Here is a 17,507-nt window from a genome sequence, read left to right as displayed (position 1 = left end):
ACATACATAACAATCTACGAACTCTGAACAACAAACACAGACTTAGAGACGGAGAACGAACAAATACGGGCAGACAGCGATTGTTTTCAGAACTAGGAGCCAGCGTACCAGGCAGGTGACCTTCGGAGCCCGATCTGGGGCAGAGCCCAGGGGGGCAGATGGCACAGACAAGGGGCCCAGCCCTACCCCCCCCGAACCCATCCCGGGAGGGAGTCTAGCTGGTTGGTGCGGGTGGCGTAGCAGCACAGCCGGTGGGAGAAGCACCCGGGAGGCAGTGACTGATCTTGGAGCAGGGAGAGCAGCGTCCCAGCCGGGGAGCCGTCCCGCCTGGAGTTTGGTGGGAAGTGGGCATGGTGCGAGCGTGGGGATCAGCTATATTTCCCTAAAGCGACCCCGGGGGGGGCCAGATGTTCCTGCGGGGGACGCCCACCCCGTTCGCGCGTGCGGCGCGACGCACCGGAGGGAGAAGTCCCCGGGAGGAAGTGATGGGTCTCAGAGCGGGGAGAGCAGCGTCCCAGCCGGGGAGCCATCCCGCTGGGATTTTGGCTCTCACGGGCGGCGCGTGAGCGTGGGGTCCAGTTATATTCCCCTGAATAGACCCCGGGGGCGAGCCCAGCCATTCGTGCGGGCGACGCCCACCCAGTTCGCGCAAGCAGAGCAGAGCGCCGGAGGGAGAAGTCCCCGAGAGGAAGTGACAGGTCTTGGAGCGGGGAGAGTAGCGTCCCAGCTGGGGAGCTGTCCCGTCGGGATTTTGGCTGACGCGGGTGGAGCGTGAATGCGGGGATCAGCTCTATATTCTGTGGTGCTACACTCCTAGCTATCTGATCCCTCCCCCACCCTCCCCAGGCGGCTCCATTAACATCTGAATAGCCTGAGCCAGAGGGAGAATTCAGATAGGGATCTGACTGCATTTTTTTTTAGCTGATTACCTGGAAAAACTAGTTTCCCAGTGATGGCTCGGAGACAGCAGTCCATATCAAACCACATAAAGAAACAGACCATGACAGCTTCTCCAACCCCCCAAACAAAAGAATCAAAATCTTTCCCAAATGAAGATACAATCCTGGAATTATCAGATACAGATTATAAAAAACTAATTTACAGAATGCTTAAAGATATCACAAATGAAATTAGGCTAACTGCAGAAAAAGCCAAGGAACACACTGATAAAACTGTTGAAGAACTCAAAAAGATTATTCAAGAACATAGTGGAAAAATTAATAAGTTGCAAGAATCCATAGAGAGACAGCATGTAGAAATCCAAAAGATTAACAATAAAATTACAGAATTAGACAACGCAATAGGAAGTCAGAGGAGCAGACTCGAGCAATTAGAATGCAGACTGGGACATCTGGAGGACCAGGGAATCAACACCAACATAGCTGAAAAAAAATCAGATAAAAGAATTAAGAAAAATGAAGAAACCCTAAGAATCATGTGGGACTCTATCAAGAAGGATAACCTGCGGGTGATTGGAGTCCCAGAACAGGGAGGGGGGACAGAAAACACAGAGAAAATAGTTGAAGAACTCCTGACAGAAAACTTCCCTGACATCATGAAAGACGAAAGGATACCTATCCAAGATGCTCATCGAACCCCATTTAAGATTGATCCAAAAAGAAAAACACCAAGACATATTATCATCAAACTTGCCAAAACCAAAGATAAACAGAAAATTTTAAAAGCAGCCAGGGAGAAAAGAAAGGTTTCCTTCAAGGGAGAATCAATAAGAATAAGTTCAGACTACTCAGCAGAAACCATGCAGGCAAGAAGGGAATGGGACGACGTATACAGAGCACTGAAGGAGAAAAACTGCCAACCAAGGATCATATATCCAGCAAAACTCTCTCTGAAATATGAAGGAGAAATTAAGATATTTACAGATAAACACAAGTTTAGAGAATTTGCAAAAACTAAACCAAGACTGCAAGAACTACTAAAGGAGATTGTTTGGCCTGATGACCAATAATATCAGGTACCAGCACAATACAAGGTCACAAAACAGAACGTCCTGATATCAACGCAACTCATAAGGGAAAGCACAAAAACAAATTAAGATTAATTCTAAAAAATGAATAAATAAACAAAATAATACACATAACAGGGAATCATGGAAATCAATAGATAAACGATCACAATAATAAAAAAGAGGGACTAAATATAGGAGGTATTGAACTGCCAGATGGAGAGTGATACAAGGCAATATAGAACAATACAAGTTAGGTTTTTACTTAGAAAAATAGGGGTAAATAAAAAGGTAACCACAAAAAGGAATATCAATTCCATAACTCAAGAAAAAAGCCAAGAAAAACGTAATGACTCAACTAACATAAATTTAAACATTATGAAAATGAGGATCTCACAATCTACTAAGAAAAACGTCTCAGCACAAAAAAGTATGTGGAAAAATGAAATGGCCAAGAACACACATGAAAAGGCATCAAAATGACAGCACTAATAACTTATTTATCTATAATTACCCTGAATGTAAATGGACTAAACGCACCAATAAAGAGACAGAGAGTCACAGACTGGATAAAGAAACACGATCCGTCTATGTGCTGCCTACAAGAGATACACCTTAGACTTAGAGACACAAACAAACTAAAACTCAAAGGATGGAAAAAAATATATCAAGCAAACAATAAGCAAAAAAGAAGAGGAGTAGCAATATTAATTTCTGACAAAATAGACTTAAATCCACCACAAAGGATAAAGAAGAACACTATATAATGACAAAAGGGACAATTGATCAGGAAGACACAACCATATTAAATATTTGTGCACCCAATGACAGGGCTGCAAGATACATAAATCAAATTTTAACAGAATTGAAAAGTGAGATAGACACCTCCACATTTATAGTAGGAGACTTCAACACACCACTTTCAGAGAAGGACAGGAAATCCAGTAAGAAGCTCGATAGAGACAAGGAAGACCTAATTACAACAATCAGTCAACTTGACCTCATTGACTTATACAGAACTCTCTACCCAACTGCCGCAAAATATACTTTTTTTTCTAGTGCACATGGAACATTCTCTAGAATAGACCACATATTAGGTCATAAAACAAATCTTTGCAGAATCCAAAACATCGAAATATTACAAAGCATCTTCTCAGGCCACAAGGCAATGAAGCTAGAAATCAATAACAGAAAAACTAGGGAAAAGAAATCAAATACTTGGAAAATGAACAATACCCTCCTGAAAAAAGACTGGGTTATAGAAGACATCAAGGAGGGAATAAGAAAATTCTTAGAAAGCAACGAGAATGAAAATACTTCCTATCAAAACCTCTGGGACACAGCAAAAGCAGTGCTCAGAGGCCAATTTATATCGATAAATGCACACATACAAAAAGAAGAAAGAGCCAAAATCAGAGAACTGTCCCTACAACTTGAACAAATAGAAACTGAGCAACAAAAAACCCATCAGGCACCAGAAGAAAACAAATAATAAAAATTAGAGCTGAACTAAATGAATTAGAGAACAGAAAAACAATTGAGAGAATTAACAAAGCCAAAAGCTGGTTCTTTGAAAAAATTAACAAAATTGATAAACCATTGGCTAGACTGACTAAAGAAAAACAGGAAAGGAAACAAATAACCCGAATAAGAAACGAGAAGGACTGCATTACAACAGAGCCAAATGAAATTAAAAGAATCATTTCAGATTACTACGTAAAATTGTACTCTAACAAATTTGAAAATCTAGAAGAAATGGATAAATTCTTGGAAAAATACTACCTACCTAAACTAACACATTCAGAAGTAGAACAACTAAATAGACCCATAACAAAAAAAGAGATTGAAACAGTAATCAAAAAACTTCCAACAAAAAAAAGTCCTGGCCCAGACGGCTTCACTGCAGACTTCTACCAAACCTTCAGAGAAGACTTAACACCACTACTACTGAAGGTATTTCAAAGCATAGAAAAAGACGGAATACTACCCAACTCATTCTATGAAGCTACCATCTCCCTGATACCAAAACCAGGTAAAGACATTACAAAAAAAGAAAATTATAGACCTATATCCCTCATGAACATAGATGCAAAAATCCTCAACAAAATTCTAGCCAATAGAATCCAACAACACATCAAAAAAATAATTCACCATGATCAAGTGGGATTTATACCAGGTATGCAAGGCTGGTTCAATATCAGAAAAACCATTAATGTAATCCATCACATAAATAAAACAAAAGATAAAAACCACATGATCTTATCAATAGATGCAGAAAAGGCATTTGACAAAGTTCAACACCCATTTATGACAAAAACTCTTACCAAAATAGGAATTGAAGGAAAATTCCTCAACATAATAAAGGGCATCTATGCAAAGCCAACAGCCAATATCACTCTAAATGGAGAGAACCTGAAAGCATTTCCCTTGAGAACGGAAACCAGACAAGGATGCCCTTTATCACCGCTCTTATTCAACATCGTACTTGAAGTTCTAGCCAGGGCAATTAGGCTAGACAAAGAAATAAAGGGTATCCGGATTGGCAAGGAAGAAGTAAAGATATCACTATTTGCAGATGACATGATCGTATACATGGAAAACCCTAAGGAATCCTCCAGAAAACTACTGAAACTAATAGAAGAGTTTGGCAGAGTCTCAGGTTATAAAATAAACATACAAAAATCACTTGGATTCCTCTACATCAACAAAAAGAACACCGAAGAGGAAATAATCAAATCAATACCATTCACCGTAGCCCCCAAGAAGATAAAATACTTAGGAATAAATCTTACCAAGGATGTAAAAGACCTATACAAAGAAAACTATAAAACTCTGCTACAAGAAATTAAAAAGGACATATTAAGTGGAAAAACATACCCAGCTCATGGATAGGAAGACTTAACATAGTAAAAATGTCTATTCTACCAAAAGCCATCTATACATACAACGCACTTCCAATCCAAATACCAATGTCATATTTTAAGGGGATAGAGAAACAAATCACTAATTTCATATGGAAGGGAAAGAACCCCCGGATAAGCAAAGCATTACTGAAAAAGAAGAAGAAAGTGGGAGGCCTCACTCTACCTGATTTCAGAACCTATTATACAGCCACAGTAGTCAAAACAGCCTGGTACTGGTACAACAACAGGCACATAGACCGATGGAACAGAATTGAGAACCCATATATAAATCCATCCATGTATGACCAGCTGATATTTGACAAAGGACCAGTGTCAGTCAATTGGGGAAATGATAGTCTTTTTAACAAATGGTGCTGGCATAACTGGATATGCATTTGCAAAAGAATGAAAGAGGACCCATACCTCACAGCATGCACAAAAACTAAGTCCAAGTGGATCAAAGACCTAAACATAAAGACTAAAACGATAAAGATCATGGAAGAAAAAATAGGGACAACCCTAGGAGCCCTAATACAAGGCATAAACAGAATACAAAACATTACCAAAAATGATGAAGAGAAACCCGATAACTGGGAGCTCCTAAAAATCAAACACCTATGCTCATCTAAAGACTTCACCAAAAGAGTAAAAAGACCACCTACAGACTGGGAAAGAATATTCAGCTATGACATCTCCGACCAGCGCCTGATCTCTAAAATCTACATGATTCTGTCAAAACTCAACCACAAAAAGACAAACAACCCAATCAAGAAGTGGGCAAAGGATATGAACACACATTTCTCTAAAGAAGATATTCAGGCAGCCAACAGATACATGAGAAAATGCTCCCGATCATTAGCCATTAGAGAAATGCAAATTAAAACTACAATGAGATTCCACCTCACACCAACCAGACTGGCATTAATCCAAAAAACACAAAAGAATAAATGTCGGAGAGGCTGAGGAGAGATTGGAACTCTCATACACTGCTGGTGGGATTGTAAAATGGTACAACCACTTTGGAAATCCATCTGGCGTTATCTTAAACAGTTAGAAATAGAACTACCATACAACCCAGAAATCCCACTCCTCGGAATATACCCTAGAGATACAAGAGCCTTCACACAAACAGATATATGCACACCCATGTTTATTGCAGCTCTGTTTACAATAGCAAAAAGCTGGAAGCAACCAAGATGTCCGTCAACGGATGAATGGGTAAATAAATTGTGGTATATTCACACAATGGAATACTACGCATCGATAAAGAACAGTGACGAATCTCTGAAACATTTCATAACATGGAGGAACCTGGAAGGCATTATGCTGAGCGAAATTAGTCAGAGGCAAAAGGACAAATATTGTATAAGACCACTATTATAAGATCTTGAGAAATAGAAAAAAAGGAGAAGAACACATACTTTTGTGGTTACAAAGGGGGGAGGGAGGGAGGGTGGGAGAGGGTTTTTTATTGATCAATCAGTAGATAAGAACTGCTTGGGGCGAAGGGAAAGACAACACTCAATACAAGGAAGGTCAGCCTAATTGGACTGGACTAAAAGCAAAGAGGTTTCTGGGATATAATGAAAGCTTCAAAGGTCAGAGGAGCAGGGGCTGGGGTCTGGGGAACATGGTTTGAGGGGACTTCTAAGTCAATGGGCAAAATAATTCTATTATGAAAACATTCTGCATCCCACTTTGAATTGTGGCATCTGGGGTCCTAAATGCCAACAAGCGGCCATCTAAGATACATCAATTGGTCTCAGCCCACCTGGAGCAAAGGCAAAGGAAGAACACCAAGGTCACACGACAACTAAGAACCCAAGAGACAGAAAGGGCCACATGAACCAGAGACCTACATTATCCTGAGACCAGAAGAACTAGTTGGTGCCCGGCCACAATCGATGTCTGCCCTATCAGGGAACACAACAGACAACTCCTGAGGGAGCAGGAGACCAATGGGATACAGACCCCAAATTCTCATAAAAAGACCATACCTAATGGTATGACTGCGACTAGAGGAATCCCAGAGACAATGCTCCCCAGAACTTCTGATGGCACAGGACAGGAACCATCCCCGAAGACAACTCATCAGGCATGAAAAGGACTGGTAAGCGGGGGGGAGAGAGACGCTGATGAAGAGTGAGCTAATTAAATCAGGTGGACACTGGAGAGTGTGTTGGCAACTCTTGACTGGAGCGGGGATGGGAAGATAGAGAGAGAGGGAAGATGGCAAAATTGGCACGAAAAGAGAGACTGAAAGGGCTGACTCAATAGGGGGAGAGCAAGTGGGAGAAGGGAGTAAGATGTATGTAAACTTACATGTGACAGACTGATTGGAATGGTAAATGTTCACTTGAAGCTTAATAAAAATTAACTAAAAAAAAAAAAGTAAGTCATGCAGCCAAACCCAAATTCAATGGAGAAGAGAATCCCTAAAAGAAGGAAACGTAAAGTTACATGGAAAAAGGCATGGATACAAGGAGAAGGGAAAATTGTAAACAATTATATGATCTACCTGGGAAAGAAAGGCTCTGTTTTCCAAAGAGGCACAAGAGTATAAAGCTTGATAAGTAAGTCCTAGTTATTTCTCCTTACTACTAATCCTCTCTCACTTCTAATCCTCAGATTCAAACTTCATTTATATCATACTGTGTATATCATCACAGATTCAAGTTCAGAAGCTTGTGCTCATCATTTTACACCTCTAAGAAAATCTGTATTCCACACTCCGTGGTCAAAACACTGTAATGATCCTACATCAAGAAAATAAAAGCTTAACTTCCCACCTCAGAGTTTACACTTAAAATACCACACTTCCTATAGTTTCCTGTGCTCACCATGACATTGCGTACCTCTACAGATTTGTTTAAGGAGCTTTGGTTTTGCAATGGTTAAGTGCGTGGCAAACTGAAAGGTTGGTGGTTTGAAGCAACCCAGCAGCTCTGTTAGAGAATGACCTTGTGATCTACTCCCATGAGTACAGCCTAGAAAATCCTATGGGGCAGTTCTACTCTGTCACATGGGGTCACTATGAGCTGAAATCAACTCGAAGGCACCTAACAACACCAACACCATCAGGGTGTTCCATGCAAAAGTTTTCATTTGAGAAAGAAAATTATGTCCTTTATGGCCCAATAGAGGGAGGACAACTAGATCCTTTGTGCGGCTTTTTGGTATCTTTTCCCTGTGGGGCACATCCTTATTTTAATACTGGGATGTTTTACGTCCTCTTCCTCCAATAAAATGTAGATTCAGAGGCATTGTCATTTGAGTTCCTGTGAGGCTTTTTTAGGGATCAAACGCATTTGCGGCACTATCCCAATGACAAACGTCATTACTATAAAGAAAATCAACTTGCTTGATGAAGTCAAACGGCTTCTTTCCAAAAAGCACATTCCCTTAATGATGGAAGTCTGGGGGTTTGCATTTTAAGTTACTATATTTTATTTTATTCCCCACGTTGATTGTACTATATTGCACATGATAAAAAAAGAATTCTAAATGTACTTGAAAGTACTCTGGCTGCATTTCTTGGCCACTAAAAGTATAGCAAAACAGAAATTATTGCAAAGAGTTATGAATACTTAGTTAACTAAAGAAAGAATAATACACAAACTTAATTAAAGTCAATTCACCTCTACAAATGAATTTTGCTACTCCGGTTAAAAAAAAAAAAACTCTGGTAGTGTGCAATAAAATAAAATCTGTTAAAAATTGGCACAGGTCATTTTTGTTACATATTTTAAAGTTTTTTTAATCATTTAAAACCACTCATCACCTTTTATTATTGTCCAAACTATTTTTCTCAAGCATATGAATGTAATAATTTATACATCCCACCATTCCTTCTCGATTTCAAAACAGACCCTTATATTTTCTGAAAACTTCTAATGTTGCAATTATAGGTATGTATTTGAGGTATGCATTTTTTAATTTTTTGTTTCTAACATACACAGTTTACTTGTTGTTTCATTGTCCTGTATTCTTGGGATTAGAAAAAAAAATAAATTATTATTTTTATAGTCTAAATCAGTTAACTCAGGTATTTGAACATGACAGTTAGAACATATGTACATTTGCCATCCAAAATAATAAACTGGTCAAGACATCATACTGGTTTATTACGTGTGCACTGCGCTCCTAAATAAGGGTCATTTGATAACTAACTCTCTGGGAAATTTTATATTAAAGCTGCTATCCTTTTTAAAATGTAAAACTATCCATTTATTTATTTTTTATCCTTTTTAAAATGTAAAACTATCCATTTATTTATTTTTACCTAAAATAGTCCTATCAGCAATGGTTCCTAACAATGTGTGCCTGCTCACAATGTGTGCCTGCTTTCCTTTTTTTACCAGCAATGTGTCTGCCAGCAGAAAAAAAAAAAAAAGATCAAACAAACAAAAAAGGCCACTGCTTCAAAAACAGACCATTCCTTTTATGCACATGATAGACCCAAGTGATTGCAAATGTAAGAGAATATGCATTTTTCAGAGAAAAATACATAAAATCTCCGGAGATTACATTTCTATTTCCTGTTTCAGCTGTTTGCTAGGTGGTTAATAGCAATGGGTTTCAAAATGTGCAAATACTATGGAGGTGATGACATTACATTTTAAAATAAGCATATATATACTTTCCCTGAATGCTACATTTGTAGTGTGAACTCAATATTTTTATGGAAAAAAAAAATTTATGGAGGTTAAGAAAATTCTTCTTGTAGGACTATCAACACATAGCACAGTTATTCAAAATATTTACCCCATCAAGCCACAGATGTGAGTGTTGTGTCAACCACTGTTTTTGTCTTGACAAAGTAAAGTCTATATCTAAAGGCATTCTGCCTAATTCATCAGCTCTTCTACCTAATTTATAACCGTGATTTTAACTATTCATTGTTGGTTCTGGCTGTGATTGATTTTACGTGTTAGAAAATCAAAGAAAACTGAGATAGAAAAACCCTAGGAAAGGTCTCTAAAACTATTTCAAATTTACTTTTACTTTAGAGCCACAGTTGTGAAATTTAAGGTGCCCAATTCCCCTTTTTCAAAAAAAAAAACTCTACCACTATTGTCACCCTTACACTCCCTTACAGTTCCATCCTCCTCCAGCCAACTAAAATCTGGTTAGAATGACTTGTTCCCTCCATCCCGTAAACTTTTCCTTTATCACTCTGTGTTGTCACCTTTGGCAGCATTATCCACACCTGCAACTTTAATTCCAATCTATATGGAGATAGGAAACCCTGGTGACATAGTGGTTAAGTGCTACCGCTGCTAAGCAAAGGGTCAGCAGTTAGAATCCACCGGTTGCACCTTGGAAACTCTATGGGGGCAGTTCTACTCTGTCCTATAGGGTCGCTGTGAGTCGGAACCGACTCGACGGCACTGGGTTTGGTTTTTTTTTGTTTGTTTGTTTATATGCAGATAACTCTCAAATTCATAATCACATCCTTGAACTCTACTTCAAACTTCAGCCATGTGTCTTGCACTTCCTGTTTTTTTTCTACTATTTTAAAAAAAAGCAACAAAAAAACCAAACCCATTGTCGTCAAGTCAATTCCAACTCACAGTCTGCCCCACAGGGTTTCCAAGGAGTGCCTAGCAGATTCGAACTGCCGACCCTTTGGTTAGCAGCCAAGGCACTTAACCAGTATGCAACCAGAGTTTCCTTCCTACTATTAGACTCAAAATATGCTCAAATTCTTGTCCAAAACCAAACCCATGACCTTGTTTTCTATCAAACTAAACATTCTCAAGTATTATTTTGTAGCTTCATCTAGAACTTTTCAGTATCTTCATATAGAATCACAATTGTAATTATAAAAACATTTCATATTCTTTGATTGATGTTTGTCTTTGCTATGAAGGTATAAACTCCCTGAAGGCAACAAACAGGTCTCCTGCTGATCAACATTGTATTCTCTTTGCTTAAGTCTGGTGTGTAATAAGCATTTGAATAACATTTGTTGAATGTTGAATGAAGTGATTCTGGAGCAGGAATAGCAACAAGAAGAAAACATTGCAAAATATTCTAAAGCTTTTGTGACATTAATAGATACAGCATGAAAAATTACTATTTTTAGCACGCAATAAGTAAAACAATTTTGCAAATTTTTAAAAAAGTATAAGCCTTATATCAATAAATAATTATTCCATAAAATAAAATGTCTCCCTTTTATGTATATCTATAAATGACAGACAGATAATAGATGATAGTTGATAGATAAATAGAGATAGAAAATTTTTGCAGGAGGAATGTCCGATTTGGAGGCATGCAACAACTTGAGGAAACTATGGGAAGATCATGGTTTGGAAAGCACATTAAGAATTTCAACAGTGATTCTGTTATGTGCTTTTTGAGTCTTTTTGGTCAAAAAAATGGTGTGGTAATACCCAATACTTGACTGAATATGAGTTAATGCAATATGTGTTTTATCCTTGGTTAAGTTTATGGTTCATCCTACTCTGGACATGTATTTTTCAAAGTAGAGAAGCAAATAAACTTTGGGAAGGGCATTCCGGTGTCTTTTAAAGAGATGAAAGGACAATTTAATCAATAGGCCCTAGAGTTCTGAAGAGTTTAAGTTTCTCATGTGATTAAGTTCTTTATCCCAAATAATTCTCTCTCTCCTTCCTTGGTTTAACATGGGATAAAGCTTCTAATTTGTTTCATTTAAATATACATAAATAAACCAGTACCTACTTGGGATATAAGCACAGCTATAATACCTTTTTATTAAGCAGTAGGCTGCATATTTTTAAGGAAGGAATATTCAACCTTTAGTGCCAAGTACTAAAGATTTTTTTTTTCCAGGAAGACGCGGAACACCATAAAATAGAATGTTTATTTGCATTATACTAAGAAAATACCAAATTAAAAAAAAAAAATTAGTTTTTTTAATTTGAAATTTGACTTCTTCAATTTGTTTTCTGAAGGCATATAATGAAGTCAAGTTTATGAGAGGATAGTATTAAAAATGTGAAATGTTAATGTTAATATATGTATATGATTGACCTTGATTTATTACTAACCAATGCATTGGATGAAATTTAGTTTTCAGAAAAAAATAAGGAACATATTTTGAAATTAAGATATTTTCAGTTGTTAAAATTCATGAATTATATTGGACTTTTAAGACTGTTTATATCTATTTTGGATTAAGTGATATTGTGGTTACATTGCTTTAATTGTATTTATAATACCAAAATAATAATAGTCTCTGATTAATTTTAATTTACTCCAAGATTATTTTCTAAAATATACTTAAAATGTAATGGATTCTTAACTTTTCCTTTCCCTATGCACTTGTTGTATTTTTTGTTTGTTTTTCTTTTTCCTTTTCTTGAGAGTATTTCTGGAGCCCCTTTGTATTTTCCAGACATTGTGCTAAAGACAATAAACATTGTTTAATTGAATTTTCTCAAATTTAAGACAGATAATATTTTGTAGTAACTCTATAAAAAAAGATATGGAAGCTTAGAAACTTGGGATCACAGAACAAGAACAGGGCAAACTGATTTTTACCAGGTGACTTTGTTTCTTAGTGCTGCTATAACAGAAATACTCTAAGTGGGTGGCTTTAACAAACAGAAACTTATTTTTTAACAGTTTAGGAGGCTAGATGTCAGAATTCAGGGAACTGACTCTAGGGGAAAGATTTCTCTCTCTGTTGGCACTGGGGGAAGGTTCTTTTCTCTTTTTAGCTTCTTTTCCTGGGTTCTTTGGCAATCTTTACGTGGCATCAGTCTATCTCTATTTGTGCTTCCTTGCTTTTGTGCCCCAGCCCCCAAGGTGTCTGTCAGTTTGTTGTACTGTGAGGCCTTGTGTGTTGCTGTGATGCCTGAAGCTATGCAACTGGTATTCAAATACCAGCAGGGTCACCAGTGCAGACAGATTTCAGCTGAGCTTCCAGACTAAGAAGGTCATTCAAAAGCATATTCTATTGACAGAGAACTGCCAGAAATTCAAGCCAGATTCAGAAGAGGACTTGGAACCAGGGGTATCATTGCTGATGTCAGATGGACCTTGGCTGAAAGTAGAGAATACCAGAAAGGTATTTACCTGTGTTTCATTGGCTATGCAAAGACATTCAATTTTGTGGCTCAGAACTAATTATGGATAACTTTGTGAAGAGTAGGAATTCCAGAGCACTTAGTTGTGCTCACCAGGAACCTGTACATAGATCAAGAGGCAGTCATTGGAACAGAACATAAGGATACTGTTTGGTTTAATGTCAGGAAAGTTGTGCATCAGGGTTGTATCCTTTCACCATACTTATTCAATCTGTATGCTAAGCAAATAGTCAAAGAAGATGGATTATATGAAGAAGAAATTGGCATCAGGATTGGTAGAAGACTCATTAACAACCCACAATATGTAGATGACACAACCTTGCTTGCTGAAGGTGAAAAGGACTTGAAGCACTTACTGATGAAGATCAAAGGCCACAGCCTTCAGTATGGATTACACCTCAATGTAAAGAAAACAAAAATCCTCACAACTGGACCAGTGAGCAACATCATGATAAATAGAGAAAAGACTGAAGTTGTAAAGGATTTCATTTTACTTGGACCCACAGTTAACACCCATGGAAGCAGCAGTCAAGAAATCAAAAGATGAATTGCATTGGACAAACCTGCTGGGAAAGCTCTCTTTAAAGCGTTAAAAATCAAAGATGTGACCTTGAAGACAAAGGCGCACCTGACCCAAGCCATGGTATTTTCGATCACCTCATATGCATGTGAAAGCTGGAGGATGAATAAGGAAGATCAAAGAAGAACTGACACGTTTTAATTGTGGTGTTGGAGAAGAAAGTTGAATATACCACGGACTGCCAAAAGAACAAACAAATCTGTCTTGGAGGAAGTAGGATCCGAATGCTCCTTAGAAGCAAGGATGACAAGACTACGTCTCACAAACTTTGGACATGTTATCCAGAGGGATCAGTACCTGGAGAAAGATATCATGTTTGATAAAGTACAGGATCAGTGAAAAAGAGGAAGACCCCCAAGGAGATGGTTTGACACAGTGGTTGCAACAAGAGGCTTAAGCATAATAATGATTGTGAGGATGGTGCTGGACTGGGCCAAAACCCACTGCTGTGAGTAGATTCCAACTCACAGTTGACACTACAGGACAGAGTAGAACTGCCCCATAGAGTTTCCAAGGAGCGCCTGGTGGATTCAAACTGCTGATCTTTTGAGTAACAGCCATCACTCTTAACCACTATGCCACCAGGGTTTCCATTTCGTTTTGTCGTACATAAGTTGGGTATGAGAATGAATTGACACTATTGCACCTAACAACAAACTTCTGTGCCCAATCTTCTCTTTTATATTTAGAAGTGATTAGCTTAGCACACACCTTACACTGATAGAGTCTCATTAACATAACAAAGAAAGTCCTGTGCCCAAATGGGGTTAAATCCATAGGTATCAGGGTTTAAGTTTTATAACATATATATTTGGGAGGCACAATTCAATCCATAATGCCAGGGCTATCACAAGATCCACACTTTACTCTCTAACATTTTTTTTTTTCACACCTTCAATAAAATGTTTTCAAATTGTGTTTCAAGAAAACCTAAAAAATTTATCTAAAAACATTACCTAAGCTTTTAAACAGCTTTCAGATGCACTGCCTTAGAGTGAAACTAGGGATGAAGATAGAGCACGTCATATTCCTTTTTAAATATACCCAGTTTTATTCCCTATCTGACATCACCATCTTTATTCCTCTGAACTTGAGAATATTCCTCTGTATATATGTCTGAAACATATTAGTCTTTCAGCCATATACATATTCTCAAGTTATAGCTATGGCTTCACATTATAGCAGACTCTCTCATGGTCTGGGTTTTGGGCTTTCTTGTTTTTCTTTTTGCCTTTAAAAGACACTGAGAACAGTTGACACTTTAAGTTAATTCTCATTGTGTACTGCTTAGAATAACCTGCTGCTGTTAAGTGAATTCTGACTCATAAGGATCCTATAGGACATAGTAGAACTGCCCCCATAGAGTTTCTAAAGAGCAGCTGATAGATTTGAACCGCTGACCTCTTGGTTAGAAGCTGAACTCTTAACTACTGTGCCAACAGGACTCAATGCCTAGAATACAACAATGTCATTTGTTATCAATAATTGCACATTCTATAGTGTTAGAGTGTTCTTCTCCCTAGGATTAAAATAGGATATTGATTGTATTCACAGAAACTCCCTACTTTTATTGATTCATTTCCATTCTACAGGTATTTTGAAATAACTTCAATACTAAAACAATGTGTGAATTGCTAATTTATTCTTTTTGATGAGACTCACTTTTATGCAAATTAAGATTTTACAAAGAAACTGTGTCACCTTTGAAAAATTCATAAAAAACCTAATAGGTTAATTGATGTTTTAAGTTTTTACAGATAAATATTTTAACAACTTAATTTACTTAACAGTGAATTTTTAAATTATAATGGTGCAGGCGGAGCCAAGATGGCGGACTAGGCAGACGCTACCTCAGATACCTCTTACAACAAAGACATGGAAAAACAAGTGAATCGATCACATACATAACAATCTACGAACCCTGAACAACAAACACAGATTTAGAGACGGAGAACGAACTAATATGGGGAAGCAGCGATTGTTTCCAGAGCCTGGAGCCAGCGTACCAGTCAGGTACGGCACAAGCACAGAGAGCTGCTCCACCCCCCTGAACTAACCCCGGGAGGGGGACCAGCCGGTTCCATGGGCGGCGTGGGACGCAGCCGGTAGGAGAAGTCCCCGGGAGGCAGTGACTGGTCTTGGAGCAGGAAGAGCAGCGTCCGAGCCGGGGAACCATCCCGCAGGGATTTGGACTGGACGCAGGTACGGCATAAACACGGAGAGTTGCTCCACCCCCCGGAACTAACCCCGGGAAGGGGCCCAGCCGGGTCGTGCGAGCGGCGTGGGATGCAGCCGGTAGGAGAAGTCCCCGGGAGGCAGCGACTGGTATTAGAGCGGGGAGAACAGCGTCCCAGCCGGGACACTCGGTCACGGCACAAGCACACGGAGCTGCTCCACCCATCTGAACTAACCCCGGGAGGAGGCCCAACTGGCTCTCGGATGCGGTACGGCCACGCGGCTGGAGGGACGAGAAGTCCCCGGGAGGCAGCAACTGATTTTGGAGTCGAGAGTGCACCGTCCCAGTAGGGGAGCCTTGACGCTGGGCGTGGGGCTGGAAGCGGAGGATCTGACCTTGACTCCAGCGGGCCAGATCCCCCAGGGGCAATCTCCACACAGCCAGCACACATAGGCAACCCGCCCCGCGGGAATCTCAGATATAATAGTCATTCCAAGCAAGACAAGCAACTCTGGCTATATTCTGAGGTGCTACTCTCCTATCTCTCTGTTCCCTCCCCCACGCTCCCCAGGCGGCTTCATTAACATCCGAATAGCCTGAGCCAGAGGGAGAACTCTGATAGGGATCTGACTGCATTTTTTTTTAGCGGATTTTCTGGAAAAACTAGTTTCCCAGTGATGGCTCGGAGAAAACAATCCATATCAAACCACTTAAAGAAGCAGACCATGACAGCTTCTCCAACCCCCCAAACAAAAGAATCAAAATCTTTCCCAAATGAAGATACAATCTTGGAATTATCAGATACAGAATATAAAAAACCAATTTACAGAATGCTTAATGATATCACAAATGAAATTAGGATAACTGCAGAAAAAGCCAAGGAACACACTGATAAAACTGTTGAAGAACTCAAAAAGATTATTCAAGAACATAGTGGAAAAATTAATAAGTTGCAAGAATCCATAGAGAGACAACATGTAGAAATCCAAAAGATTAACAATAAAATAACAGAATTAGACAACGCACTAGGAAGTCAGAGGAGCAGACTCGAGCAATTAGAATGCAGACTGGGACATCTGGAGGACCAGGGAATCAACACCAACATAGCTGAAAAAAAATCAGATAAAAGAATTAAGAAAAATGAAGAAACCCTAAGAATCATGTGGGACTCTATCAAGAAGGATAACCTGCGGGTGATTGGAGTCCCAGAACAGGGAGGGGGGACAGAAAACACAGAGAAACTAGTTGAAGAACTCCTGACAGAAAACTTCCCTGACATCATGAAAGACGAAAGGATATCTATCCAAGATGCTCATCAAACCCCATTTAAGATTGATCCAAAAAGAAAAACACCAAGACATATTATCATCAAACTCACCAAAACCAAAGATAAACAGAAAATTTTAAAAGCAGCCAGGGAGAAAAGAAAGGTTTCCTTCAAGGGAGAATCAATAAGAATATGTTCTGACTACTCAGCAGAAACCATGCAGGCAAGAAGGGAATGGGACGACATATACAGAACACTGAAGGAGAAAAACTGCCAACCAAGGATCATATATCCAGCAAAACTCTCTCTGAAATATGAAGGCGAAATTAAGATATTTACAGACAAACACAAGTTTAGAGAATTTGCAAAAACCAAACCAAAGCTACAAGAAATACTAAAGGATATTGTTTGGTCAGAGAACCAATAATATCAGATATCAGCACAACACAAGGTCACAAAACAGAACGTCCTGATATCAACTCAAATAGGGAAATCACAAAAACAAACAGATTAAGATTAATTAAAAAAAAAAAAATA

The sequence above is a fragment of the Loxodonta africana genome, chromosome 1 (genome assembly GCF_030014295.1).
Source record: "Loxodonta africana isolate mLoxAfr1 chromosome 1, mLoxAfr1.hap2, whole genome shotgun sequence".
In the NCBI taxonomy this organism is placed as follows: domain Eukaryota; kingdom Metazoa; phylum Chordata; class Mammalia; order Proboscidea; family Elephantidae; genus Loxodonta; species Loxodonta africana.
This window is presented reverse-complemented; position numbering follows the sequence as displayed.